At 37.5% G+C, this 14,832-nt stretch overlaps 1 long non-coding RNA gene across 1 annotated transcript; it reads left to right on the top strand.

Annotated features, from left to right (window-relative positions):
- Nucleotides 1–222: 222 nt before the first annotated feature.
- LOC136838561 (uncharacterized) lies at nt 223–14,616 on the top strand. The gene is made up of 3 exons (XR_010853034.1): nt 223–420; nt 6,184–6,416; nt 12,242–14,616. It is a non-coding gene; the product is annotated as an uncharacterized lncRNA (long non-coding RNA).
- The last annotated feature ends 216 nt before the right edge of the window (nt 14,617–14,832 follow it).

The raw sequence follows: 14,832 nt of genomic DNA, 5'->3' as shown, positions 1-14,832 counted from the left end.
TTGTCGAATATTTGTAAATATTAATTTCGATTCAATCCAGTGTCGCTGTATTGTATGTCCAGTTTATTCTGTTATGCCTTGGTGACCTTCTGGCTGGCCGCAATGAAGACGGTTGCAGTTAAGTCTGGGTAACCAAGGAAAATATATATACATAATAATTTTGAAGCCATGGCATAGAATTCACGATAAATATCAAAAATATAATTTAGGTAAGTTCTTGTGCCTTCAGGTCTATGAATACTATCTGTTAAATACTTTAAAACTAACAAGAAACGATATATTGGATAGTATTGGAACCTTCGTCACGTCACTTGTAAGTTGTGACTTCACTCTGTTCAGTCGACGTTGATGAATACCGCAATCAGACGTTGCTTACTATTTAAATGTGATGTCACTCGAAAACCCGTCACTTTATTGAATGTAAGTTCACTAATATGTTTACAAACTGTATGAAATTTGCCAAAAACTGCATTATATCTCACAAACGTACCTTAACCATAGAACTGAGCAATAGGCTAGGCTAGCTCCGTTGGTTATCCTATTTCCTTTAATATTGACTTTTCCTATAGTACTTTGGTTGCTTATCAAATTTACTGTAATTTTTTGTCGGTCGACCGCAATTAAACTGTAATTAACCTCAGAGCTGATTATGTTTTTGTTTGGTGGCCATCCTGGAATGCTATCGCCCATGCTCAGTGTTATTGGGGAACTTTGGCAAAATTGGTTTCCTTTACCGCCGGCTAAGAATTGTTCCTTTTATAATAAATAGATTTTGGTAAAGTTTTACAACAGTTCCAACTCCATTTTTCTAAAGTAATTATGTGTTTTCATGTGTGTTTTAATGTGTTCTGAATGGTTATGATAGTAATTCATCGGGGAAATGAGTTGTTTTTGAGTTACTAGCCTATACACCCCTACTACATTCAACAAGGTTGGGGACCCTTTGGGAATGGGGAGGTTTTGGGTGGGGTAAATCACCATCGACACAAAACAGCATTTGAATTAATGAATAAAATGAGGTAAATCATAGCATACCTAGCAAGCCATAGTCAGGCAACATAGGCTAGTGTAATGTAGCTAACATCCCATCCCTTAACCGCAAGGGGGTGGCGGAACGGCGCTTCGCGCCTTATCTTCATTTATAAAGATTCTTGGTAGGCTCATATATACTGGCAAAAGGTAATGTTGCGCTGCGTGCGCTAGCCACGGGGGTTACAGAAGGTAAATCATGTTACAATATTTTAAAAACAATTATAAATTTACCTTAATTGGATGGACGCAAACGTTTTGATGGGTTATATCCAGAACAAGATGGTTGTGGCTCATCTACAGTGTCATTGTCATTGTCATCGTCATCAGAAAATGATTCCCTAGGTGGTGATGGTGGCTGAGTGTCACTTAAAGGTGGATATAATTTAGCAGCTTCAAGTAAAAATTGTTGTAAAACTGAACTGGACTGCTGCAGGTAACACTCCATGTTGTCTTTAAAAATCAATGCATCGTGTTTCATTTTCAAAGAAATCATGAATTAAGCGAAAATAATCAAAGTTACAAGACGAACACAGACTGGACATAACCTCACTCTATGACAGACTTGAACCAAATGACAAGCAAAAATGTCTGACACCTGTAAGATTTTTGTAGAGTTTTAGATAAAAAAAGGTAATCCTTTGTTAATTCTGATTCTATTCCCTGCTGTGAACGTCTTTTGTTTTTGAGTTCTCGGTTCCAGGGTTGTGTCGTCATGCAGCGGTGTACTGGTGCTTGGCGGCAAGTTGTTGTAACGGATTCACAATAAACCTTGTATCCGGCCCTGTATTTAATTATGCTCGTCCTAACAATTTTCACTAGGTCACGTGACTCCCAGACAACACGTAACTGCCCACAATGCAATTTTAAAGGGGAAAAAATTCGCATCAGAACCACAATGCAGTTCTAAACAAAAACAAACTCGCATCAGAGCACAAACTGTGTCTGTGTTAAAGTAAACAAAACACTTAGAAATTTTTCGAAGATGGGGATTATATAAACATTCATATCTCGGATGTAGTGAATTTCCCCAAAAAGTGTTGAGAGACAAAGTTTAATTATTTTTTATGCAAAATGCATCTATAATAATATAATTATTATAGAATGAGTTGGAACTATTGTAAAATAATACCTAGATGTCCTTAGCAAATCCCTTCTTGAATATATGGGTCCCTAATGACTTTCTTATTTGCGGAACCGTTCCACACAGTCCGTGCTGAACCTTGCAATAGGCTGTCCATCATGTCAGGTCAGTCCTATAAGTAGTTATTGATGCTGTTTGAATATTGAAACGAGATTGAGGTCACACTTTTCTGTAAATAGCCTGTCCATCTAGCTCTTGGTGGTGTTCAATAGGAATAAGGTCGCAGTGTAATAAGGTGCCAAGCGCCGTTTTTAAAAAATGATAAAAACGATTTAAAGTTTGCCAACTATGAAAACGCTTATAAAAGAAAAACCAGCCAAACGATTTCTATGAATCATACCTCATTTTAAAGAAATCCTACTATGGATCATTATATGTTTTGTCATTTAGTAGTAAGATTGTAAAGTATTAATGAACACAATGCTGTTTTCATACAAATTAAAGCATGTTTTGTGAAAACAACCTAAAATATTTATCCTAATAATGCTCTAAAATTATTATTATAACATATCTGAGTAAAATTTCCATGAAAATAATAAAACAAAAACAATTACCGTAAAAAACAGACTACATTTCCACTGGTTGCCGCTTGCCTCCTTTATGACGTGTCTTATGATGGTCTCGCTAAGGGCGCTCTTTGTTTTGCATGGATTTTCGAACCTTTGCCAGTAACATAAGGGGACAAAAGTGTGTGTACAGGATAGTGCTGTACTTTAATGCTCGCTCACAATAAAAAAACCAGTTCAGCCGAATAATTGTGTTAATTAGTGTAAGTTGAGGCACAGACATTGATGCTCAAGTCACTGTAGCCTAGTATTCCCAGGCCTGGTATGAGTTTAGAATATGTTATACTCAGTAGTAGATAGTGCTGAAATTTAGCATGTGGCATTTCCAGAGTTGAAAATTTTATTTCCGTGTGGGTTTCTCTAAGGAAGAGCTCTGCACGGATCTAGTGTTTAGGCTATGAATGAAATTTTTGGATTGAACAATATAGAAAAGGGTGTGTATGATGCAGTACAGTTTGAAAATTGTACTTGATTTTTGTGAGGAATTTTTCTAGTTATCTTGCCTATATCGCATCATGTAGACCTACACACTTTTCTTATGATGGGCGCCTGCACGTAGTTCTCATTCTTCCAGGGAGTTCCGATTGCTTCTTGGGAAAGGTTTAGGAGTAATACGAAGAAGTGTGGAACCACTGAACCTTATTTTTGTTCCTTCCTTCCCTCTCCATATGTACTGTAATTGTTCCTTTGCATACTGTTCTCTCTGTCTGGGAAGGGAATGCAAAGGAAGGTTAGTGACCCCAGTGGTTTCATGTTGGGCTCCCTTGAGGTGAGTGCCTTCATTAAATATGGCCCTTTTTTGGTATTCTGGTGAACTTTTGGTTTTCTGCATTCCTTAACCACGTACTTGGGCTAACTTGGAAAATAACTGTCTGCTCCCATAACTGTCATCCTTCTCAGGGGAGATGCCAAAGTGGCATTGACAAGGGCAGTGACCTCATCGATGACAATGGTTATCCACCCCTCAGCCAGTTCTGCTCTGGAGGAGAGTAAGACATGAACTGTGAACAAGGCAAAGAAGTGCAGGTGTCACCCTCCTACTTTTCTTCTTTTTCTATGGTGCTCTGGAAGGAAGGAAGGAGAGAATATAGAATTTAGGCCAAAGGCCAAGCACTGGCACCTATAACTTCTTTCGGCTCTGGAAAGGAAAATGAGAGTAGGTAGGTTTGAAAGGTGTAACAGGAGGAAGACCTCAAAGCACTTTTATTATGAAATAATGGTTAGGAGAGGGTGGATAGCAAGATGGAAGAAAGATAATATGAATGGAGATACAGTAAAAAGAATGAGAGGGGTTGCAGCTAGGGGCTGAAGGGATGCTGTAAAGAACCTTTGTTAATGCCTGTACTGCACCCCGTGAGGTGCACTGACGGTACTACCCCCCTACAGGGTCTGTGGTGCTCTGAGTGAGTGCCTTTTTCCTTCTAGAGGGAGCTACTGTTTGTTCTTTTTTGGGGTTTCCCCTGTAGCTTGGTCTCCCGAGTCTGCCCTTCCCTTTTAGGACAAGAGAACTGCTCATGACTTGTTCACCCTTACTTCACCTGAAGCACATATGGTGTAAAAAAAAAAAAAAAACACTAACCTCACTTAGTGCATGTGCAGTCCCCAGGCTATGTGGGTGGAGATGAGGTTCGTGAGTGACATATGGTTTGTATGGATGTGATCATGCTGTATGGCCACAAAATGGCCTCTAAAACACACACACACACACACACACACACACACACACACACACTCACACACACTACACACACACACACACACACACACACACACACACACACACACACACACACACACACACACACACACACACACACACACACACACACACTCTCTCTCTCTCTCTCTCTCTCTCTCTTTTTTGGACTGGGAGTTCACACTTCAGACTGTCATTTTGTGATCCCTGTCCTAAGTGAATTGTATAGGAAAGTTGAGTAGTTTATCTCTTTTAGTCTGGCACTTGGAGGGTTGGGATCTCTCTTGGTCTTGAGAGTTTACGAGTTTGTGGCAAATACTTGAAACCCATTGGTTCCTGATGAAAGATACAAGAATTTCTTGATCCCCTCCCACTGAGATATCATTGGGCCCCAGCTGAGATGAATTTGTGCTCATTGTGACCCATAAGGTGCTGCTTAAAAAGAACCTGTTCTCTTAGGCAAATGTTGGAGACTTTTTGTTAGTGTTGGCCAGACCAAATAAGAGGTTTCATTAGTCATTGCTCATTTTACTCACTCTTGTGATTGGGATCACAACATTTGCTGGTGTGTTTGCAACTTCCTGTTAGTGGACAGAGATGACCACCTAAGGAGTAAGTATCCGATGTAAAAGGTGGTGGCTTGTATCTCCATAGGTTGAAATACAGAGTTTTTAAAGTAATCTAATTTGTGTTTTTCCTGTGTTTGCAAGCCAGAAACTTATATTTCCCCATTGCAACTACCCTGCTTAGGCCCTGAAGCTGAGGGATAGTGTTTGGTGGTGGCAGGTGATTGAAGGATATTCCACTACTTGCTCCCCATAACTGCCATTTGCCTACCTTTTTACAAAGTTCAGCAACTGACTGCAACTCACACTGAGAAATACTCTTATTAAGTATGCTGTGTTTTGTGTACTTAGGAAAAATACAAACTACTTTAAAAGTTTAGTATATATGAAGTGTTTGACAGAGTCGACTCGTAGGGTCTGAAAATCAAGCAGATCTTGAAAATTGATGATTGTAACATGGTTTACGAACTATCATTGCCATTAGTTCTTAGTTTGTGGAAGAAATCACTAATCGCAAAGAAAAATGAAGGGAGTCAAGCTTTTTGATAACCTTATTTTTCATAACTAAAAATTTGTCATTACATCTCGGAAGTTTAGGAGGACTAACATATTTTCATTTTTTTCTGTCATTACCCTGTTTAGTAGCCCTTGGTTCTAATGCATTATCCAAATATGTCTTACATAGTAAGGAAGTAACTTTAGAGAATGCAAGGTAAAGTAGTCAGTACCTCATACCTCGAAATGATTGAGCCAACAAGAAGAGTAACTGGAAGAATTTACCACAAAAATGAGAGAAATTGGTAGGGACATTTGATAATTTTTGTTTGTCGATGTTAGTAAATTCTTGAAATATTCCTAAACTGCCTATAGTCAGGCCTAAGTAATAATATTACTGTAGTGATTAATTCAAAATTAAAAAGTGTTTTGCTGATCAACCTTTACAAGAAGCTTTGACTAGTGTTGAGTCAGGGTAACAAAGAAGAGCTGAGAAAAAAAAAAAACTTTGTAATTCAACATTTGGCCTAGAGTGCAAGTTAATTGAACCCATTTTGGAAATAGGGGCTGCAGTATAGGGTGCTTGGGGCCTGTTGTAGTGATTAAGTTCTTAAAACCACGTGAGCAAGTAAAGCTTAGTTAGTATTGCAGAATACAAGTACAGTAATTTGCTTCTCATCTTTTCAGAAAATTTTCCCTTGAAGAGGATTCTGTCCACCTGGTTTCTCGGCAGAAGGAATACGCTCTTCTCTTGAACTGGAAATCTGCAATTCCTGAAGAATCTGCTGTAAAAGATTACATCATCATGACACTAGGCCCAGCTTCAGTTTGTCAGAATTTAGTGTATGGAAAATTTTAGTCAGATTTTGGAAATTAAAGATTGCACTTTTGCTTATATAAAAGTATTGTCCTATCTTTCAGTAAGTGATTCAGGTCATATTTATGCATGAATTGGTAATAAGTTTTTCTCCTTTATAAGCTTAAGCTTTAGTATTGTGCAAGTGTTAGTTTATCCATGTCCTAACAGTACCTAATAACACTGAGTTCAGTCTAGTTCAGCATTGCCTGTTGAAATGTCAAAATATGAACTCTTGGAGTCTTAGTATAAGGGATAGTTCACTGTGATTCAGGATGGTTCTGAATGTATATTTGCTTTTTTTCAGTCAGTTAAATCAGCTGTTGTTTTAATATGGAACATGGGTACAACATTATGTGTCAGAAAACTTAGTTTTCAGCTAAATTTTTCAGTTAAAAATCAGCTCTCATTTAGCTCAGTTTGTTTCAGACTAAATTTCTTGTAATGTTTGTTAACAGTCAGTTCATACTGCTTCAAAGATAAATAGTTTTTTCCTAAATTTATCAGTTTGGTATTAACTATCAGGTAGCATGGTGTGTTTCTAGGTACATCATGTGTTTCTTAAATTTCTTATCAATTTAATATTGGCTATCGGGTAGCTCAGTATATATTTAGGATGCCTAGCTGTTTCACTTAGATTTTTGTATGTTAAAAGTTCCTCTGTTCCTTAGAATACCTATTTTTGAAATGAACCTTACCTCTCCATTATATAGCTTTTACTTCTGCGCCAACATTAGTTCGACAAATTGAAACAAGAAAAAAACGAGAACACTCGGTTTTCTCTGAATATCTGTCTTCTATCCATCTACTCCACCCACCAGGGGATTGATAGGTACAAACACTTGTAGCTTTTCAGTCTACTTCTGTCACTGGTTTCTGTAGAGGTTCGACAGATTGTATCGGTGTTCTGTTCGTTTGTCCTTAAATTTTTGTAATATTTGTTTGGTGAGGTTGTAGAAACAATTAAGTCTTACAAGTATTATCCTCTATAAGTTCAAGGGATGCATGTCTTGTCTGCTTCCCCATTTAGTAACTGGCTAGGTCCTCTGCTGCTTCTCTTTAATCTGTTGCTCATTTATGAGCTTCCCATCAATTCAGGGTATTAGGTGTGATAGAGTCATTTTTTATGTTCACTTGGCGTAAGTTTTGCGGGATATTATTATATTTATTATCATTGGTGTTTTCTTTTTTGCGGTACTCTCCCGAGAGATTTGGTAAGTTCGGGTGTTTTCCTGCATTGGAGGAAGGGTTAACGCTCCCGTTTTTTCTTGCCTTGTTCTTGGCACGTCCTGTCTTCTCCCTCGTGGCTTAGAGTGACGGAACTGGGACTTGTTAGAAAGTGGTGTGGACATGTGCCCATTGTCCCCTTCCTCTGTTTGGTCGTGTAGGACACCAGGTCTGGCATTAGTGGCGCCAGTTCTGGCACGAGAATTCACTCTCCTATAGGATTGCTCAGGTAACTATAATAAGAATTTCCCTACGGTTTTTCCATCTTAATTTTACCATGTTGGATCGGCTTGGTAGCAGTAATGCTTCATTTCCTTCTGGTAGTACTTAAGCGAGTTTGAACTGTCTTGCCGAGGAAAGTTGCCTTTTGCTTTGATCAGTTTCACTTCAGTCCCTGGTAGCTAAGCATCGTTCGTGGTTTAAGGCTAGTATAAGTACTTATCAGTTGGCTTCTCCAGTAGTTGAAATCTTAGACTGTCTTCAGCTCTCCTGGCCTGTGGTAGTGGTAATAGCTCACCCTTAGTGTATATCGACATCTATTTTAGATGAGCGAACTGGGGGTGGTACCCCGGCATTCTAGATAGCTTTTTTTTCTGGTATATGTAGCAATTCTTATACCTAGAAATGTGCTAAATGGAACCAATTTCACTGGCTGACACAGGTCATCCCCCAGAAATAGATTTTTCCTTTGTCAAAATCCCTTTTTTCTGCCAGGGCAAAATGTGCCTGACAGTTTTGATGAACCAATAGCATATGTCTAGTGTGAATTTTCGCATTTTGCCGCAATGCTATATACTTGCGCATTTATCTATCGCTTATCCGTATGCCTATCTTGTGCACACCCATGGTTTGTGCATCTATGGCTTGTATGCCTCACATGCACAGACATGGCTTGTGTACCTATCACATGCATGCCCGTGGCTTGCATGCCTCTCGTGTACACACCTATGGCTTGTGTGCCTATCGCTTGCATGTCTGTTGCTTGCACTAATTTCACTTTGTTTGGTTTTATGTACAGCCCTCTACAGGGATAATTCCCTCTCTGGCAGGCCCTTGTACGTTTTCAGTATAAGGTGCTTCTTATATTTTATAATTGTCTTTATGTTTTCTCGTCAGTATCGTTGCTCCTGCAGGATAGGCGAGTCTTTACTTTTTTAAAAATTTGCTTTCTTCTTGTATTAAATTGCATAGAAGATTAATATTATTCAAAGCCATGATCCATATTATTTATCACCTCTGAGACATATTCTTTATATATACTCTGCACTTGTTGCCATCATATGTTTTATGTTTAGTATCACGATGACCTTTCTTTACAGTTTTTATGCTTGAAGATGTTGCTAGCACATTCATTTGATTTGTGATTTTCACCACATCTAGGGCAAGCTTGGTCATTTCCACAATTTGTTACGCTGTGACCAAATTCTTGACATTTATAGCATTGGCAGGGCATGTGACAGTCGTATACTTTGCAATGGCTTTACAGTGTACACGATTTATCACCTCTATCATAGATAGCGTTTTGTATTTGTGGTGTGCATTTGATGATATAGTGTTTATATTTGTCATTTTTGGCTATTATTTCCTTTACAATTTCTAGGTCATCATTTTCAGATATGAGGTTACCTATCCATGGATTTTTCTTTACAGTGTTATTGACAATGTCATCTTCATCCTTTGGGACATAGACTACTTTTATTTTTGGTTTAAGTTTACCCTCATTTACTGATATACTGTTGATATTCTGAATCTCCATTTTTGCCTTTTTTTCTAAGTTTTTCTTGTCTGGAAATCTTACAAATAAGTGTCCATCTCTTGTTGTTTTAACCTGTTCAATTGGCACCGTTATCTTACTCATAATTTCTCTCTTTTCATTAGCTGCTGTGTTCTCTTCGTTTGTAGATTTGATCAGAAGCATTTTTTTTGTCTTTAGTGATTCAGCATAAGTTTTGTCCATGTTTGTCATGGTGTTTACATCTTTATCAACATTATCAATTTTGTTTTGGATTTCTTTATGTTGATCAGTACGTCACTACTTTTCCGAGTCAAATTCTGAATGAACTTTGTTATATCTCTGTTTTTCTTCTATTTCATCATCTTCAATGAGTTTTTTGTGTGTTCTTTGTTCAGGCCTTTTGCAATTATTACAGATGTACAATATGTTAGCACTACAAAGTATGGGTGTGTATCTTACCTCAATACATGAACATTGATGATAAAACCATGCGTCACACATTTCACAGCAAGTTCCTTCATCATCTTCCCCAGAGCAATGTCCGCAGGTTGCTGACTCACTCTCAATTTGGGTTGCCTCAGTCTTCTCTAGTATTCTATTTAGTGTTCCATCTTTACGTGCCGCTTCAATAACTGAGATAATGTTCATGTGATAGTTTCTTTCCTTACTTGATTTAATTTCTACAGTATTTTTCTTTTTCCTTCTCTTCCTCATGTTCACAGACATGTCCTACCCGCATGTATTACCTGTGCATGTTTAGTTTGCACTCATACACCTGTGTGCCTACAGTATTGTCTTGCCAGTATGCCTGTCACTTGTGTGCATCTTGCTTGCACGTCTACCGATTGGACTCTTATCACATCCACGTGTCTCCAGCTCAACTGTTGCCTGCCTATAGGGAATCTTGGCATGCGCTATCATCTCAGCTTCCATTTAAGTAGGCAGGTGCTTGCCGTTAGTAATCTCAACATTGTTTCAGGGATTTTGACTCTTTTTTTTCCAGTTGCGGGAGTTTCTGCTGGTAAGCAGTTGGTTACTTTTTGTTTTTTCCGATTCCCCCATGGTTTAGGAACACACTCATTATCACAAGATATTCCTGGTCAGAATTTAGAACATTCACTTTGTTTGGTTTTAAGTACAGCCCTCCACAGGAATAATTCCCTCTCTGGCGGGCCCATGTATGTTTTCAAAATAAGGTGCTTCTTGTATTTTATAATTGTCTTTCAGTGTTTTCTCATCAGTATCGTAGTTCCTGCAGTGTAGGAGGGTATACTTTTTAAATTTGCTGCTGCTTATTAAATTGAGCCAGAGCAGGTGGTTTTGTTGGCAGTGATTAAAGAGGAGTTTTTAACCGTCAGTGGAAGCTTATCAGGAGTTAGTTCAGTGCAATCAGTTACTGCTCTTACCCCATCGAGCGAGGTAGTCTTTACCCGTCTGTTGGGCATCTTTTCGGTTGCTAAGACTTATCCCGCCTTTTCTGTGATGGGAGGGCAATTACTAGTATGTCTGTTGATTGATGAATCAGGTATCTGATGTACAAGTGGTCACAGTTTTTTTTTAAGAGGTCAACGGCTTTCTGTAACGAGAGGTTAACATATGATTTTGTGGAAATAGAACCTTCATTTGAGCTGTATTACATTAGTTGGCTTGTGTATGATTAAGGCTTTAATGCAGTTCATGCAAAAGGAGCCTTTCCTAATATTTTTCTTTCATGCTGTCATATAATGGAGAAAGAGAACCATTTCGTAATCTAAGGGTCTCTTTCCAAATATGGGGGAAGCACATTTGGAAAGAGCGCCTAGATCATGAAATGGTTCTCTTTCTCCAATGTATGGCGGCAAGAGAGAAAAATCTTAGGAAAAGCTCCTTTTACATGAACTGCATTAAAGCCTTGAACATACACAAGCCACCTAATGAAATACAGCTCAAATGAAGGTTCTATTCCCAGAAAATCATACGTTAACCTCTTCAAAAAAGAAAGTGTGACCACCTGTACACTGGTTGTATATCAGACATCTGATTCATCAATCAATGGACGCACAAGCAATTGCAATTGCCCTCCCATCATAGAAAAGGCAGGATAAGTCTTAGCAACCAAAAATATGCCCGAGAGACTGGGGCAAAGACTACCACGCTCGATGGCGGAAGAGCAGCATCTGACTGCACTGAATTAACTCCTGTTAAGCTTCCACTGAGAATTAAAAACTCCTCTTCAATCACCACCGACAAAACCATCTGCTCTGGTTCAAAAGGAAGGCTGTTCATTTGGCAACTTGTTGGCTCAACCAAATGTTCTAAATTCTGATCTGGAAAATCTTGTGATAACGAGAAACGTTCCTAAACCATGGGGGAATCAGAGAAAACAAAACAGTAACCAACTGTTTACCAACAGAAACTGCTGCAATTGGAAAAGGAGTCAAAATCCCCGAAACAAAGTCGAGACTTTACCTATATTTTGCTGCATTTATCGCCGCTGATCGCTTCCAAGGGGTTTTTAGTCATTATAGATGTTTTTTATTAGCGAAGCAGAGGTCTTCTCATCGAGGTCATATGTTTTTGGGTAATTTGACCTGGCAAGAATCAGGCTTGGGTTCTTTCCTGTCACCTAAACATGTGTCAGCAGGTGGTCTCTCATCAGATTCGATGTTAGTTTAAGCTCTCACGGGAAGAAGGATCCAGTCCTTTAGATACCTCAGTGTAGGTCTGGGGTGCAATCATGGGAGATCTGGAATTTTGGGAATTTAACTAATAGCAGTGTGTATGTACAGTAGAGCACAACCAGCAGTGTTATCAGACAAACCATCTCCCCTTTTTTAGGTATATTTATATGTATATACATAATGTGTAGGTTTATATTTATGCATTTTATATATTTATGACAAATATTTTTCTGCTACTATAGGTTATTATTTATTCCTTTTATTCAGAATAGGAGAGATCCTGCTTTGGACAGAAGCAGGGAAGATTGGGTTATTCTGAGTAGGAACATTGTGCTAAGGGACCAACTTGAAAAACCTGTATATTGAGATTTTGTGCATATGATTTTGGAATTGACATATTAAATTTTAGAACTATCAGAGCTAACCTTAATATTCTTTCAAAGAATTATTTTTGTTACATGATTACTGTCTACAAGATTTATTTGGTATGGAACAGTCATATATATTCTCAGATGTATTAGAAAAACATATCCTGTACAAGAAATTCACAAACTGATCAAGAATACTTTTATTTAAGATGACAAGTTATCCAGTCTTTGTTACAACAAAAGCAATTAATTACACAAAATCAGTGTCCCTCCAAAAGCAGACAAGTGACCCAAATGCCTAACAAATTGTCTTATGGCTCAACACCATTCACTGTTAAATGATTAAGTCCGGTAAAAGTTCAAGAGACATGCAAAGCTAATATCCTCCTCCCCAAGCAGTGAAGCAGATCGGCCAACGTCAGCCTTCATTGTGCACATGGACCACAACGCCTATTTAGATTCTGTACAAGAAACCTTAGTCACCCCATTGCCAGGTAATTGAGGAAGAATGTCCAGCATGTGACTGGAGCATTCCTTCAGGTGTTTTGAAGTTAGGATGTTCTCTCAAATCTCAGATTCCAGTTTTTCTAATAATATGGAAATTACAATTTTGAACTGATCACCAGAACAGGACTACAAAACTATGAAGTTTTTCATACTACTCACCAAACACATGACTATAAACAGTAATAATGTATGTTATGCTTGTCAGATTAGGGCCACATGATTAAAGACTGCCAACAATGGAAAATTGCTGTTTTAAATTGAACAAGATGGCAAGAGCATGAAAATGACAAAATAACATGACACACTAGAAAAGGTTTTTAATTGGCTGGAAGAGGAGTTTTAGTATCTTGTCGTAAGACTACAAGATACTAAGAAACAAGGCTACAAAATAAAACATTGACTTCCCATATCGACTTTCAGGGCAGGACTACCACTGCAACAATCATCACTACAAGTATTGTTTAGAGAAAACTTCCTGGAAAGTTTACTTTTAATCTAAGAGATGTGCCTGTAAAATGCTAATACCAAACTTAAAGCAAGTTGTTTTGTGTTCACCGTTTAGATTCTCTAACTCTTGACCCCTCTTCAAAATCTTAATAACTTTAACTAAAGAATCACCAAAACTTTACATTACACTGTGCTGAAACATGGCTATTATCTACTGTGTATCATCAATCCTGCCTATTTCAACTCACAATTAATACAATGCTTTTTCCTGTTAAGGTAACTATGTACACTTTTCTTAATTATAGTACTTAACTCCTAATTCTTCATGATTCAATTACCTTTTGTACCAAATTTTCCAAGAGCACTATATCTCTATTCTTATTAGTGCAAATAAAGGAATAAATGACAACCTTGACACAAAGAAATTAAACCCAACTAACACTTCCTAGGCAAACCTTCCAAACACTTTCTGGAAAATACTTTAAAATTCACAAAAATTACTCTGCAAATAAATGAATTTCTTGAACTAATATTTTGTAAGAACAAAAATTAACCAATGAATATTTCTGGGCCAGGAAACATCCCAAAGCTATCAGACTGTTAAGGCAACAAACCAACAGACCTAAACAATCTCACCAAGAATAACAATAAACATAATACATAGAAATCTCAAACCAACAAACTTTTTGGCCAAAACATAACTTACAGAATTTCCATACAAAAACCTTAAATGAATTAATTTCTACAAACAAAAACACTTTTCTAGCTTGAACTACTTTCTAAACAAACACTTTAAGGGCAAAATCTCAATCATACACACACCTAAAGGCCCAAAAACCACTTGACATTCCTTTTCTAGGTTCAAAACCTCTAAAACTAACGACTGTCAAATTAGCACTTTCGAGGCAAAAGAAGAAATAACTCTCACACTGACACTTTCTAACTAAATACAGTAAAAAATTACGAACTTTTAGGCATAAAATTCAAAGCCAATCTCTCACTAATTAAGCTTCTGTCTACCGAAAAACAATCACAAACTAACACAAACAAGTTACACTGGTGACCCCGGAGTGACTCGAACACCCAGCCTCGTGGATTCTATGCCAAGGAGACTGGGTGCAGTCATTGACAGGAAAGGGTGCTTGTGTGTGTTTAATTTGATGAAAGGTGGGTATACGTTACTTCTAATGCAGGTAATTCTCTTTATTATGCAATACTAATATAGTATATATATGCATATATATATATATTAATTTATCTTCTTTCTGGTGATTATATATGCAAATATTTGTTATTTTATAACACTGAAAATACATATTTTGTATCTAGTCTTTATGTACAGTAACCTAAATAAAAAATATTAAGTTTCACTAGTTTACAATATGCAAAAGATTAGTCATTTGAATACCATTCTTGTAAAATTTTACAGTATTCAAAAGTTGTAATTGTTGATGTTGCTAAGACTGATAGTTCAACTCATAATAGTCATAGGCCTATGTCTATTCACGAATATGAAGATAAAACTTTAGACAGTGA

Source organism: Macrobrachium rosenbergii, chromosome 5 (genome assembly GCF_040412425.1).
Source record: "Macrobrachium rosenbergii isolate ZJJX-2024 chromosome 5, ASM4041242v1, whole genome shotgun sequence".
Taxonomy (NCBI): Eukaryota; Metazoa; Arthropoda; class Malacostraca; order Decapoda; family Palaemonidae; genus Macrobrachium; species Macrobrachium rosenbergii.
Note: the sequence above shows the minus strand (reverse complement) of the source record. Positions and strands in the feature narration are given on the sequence as shown.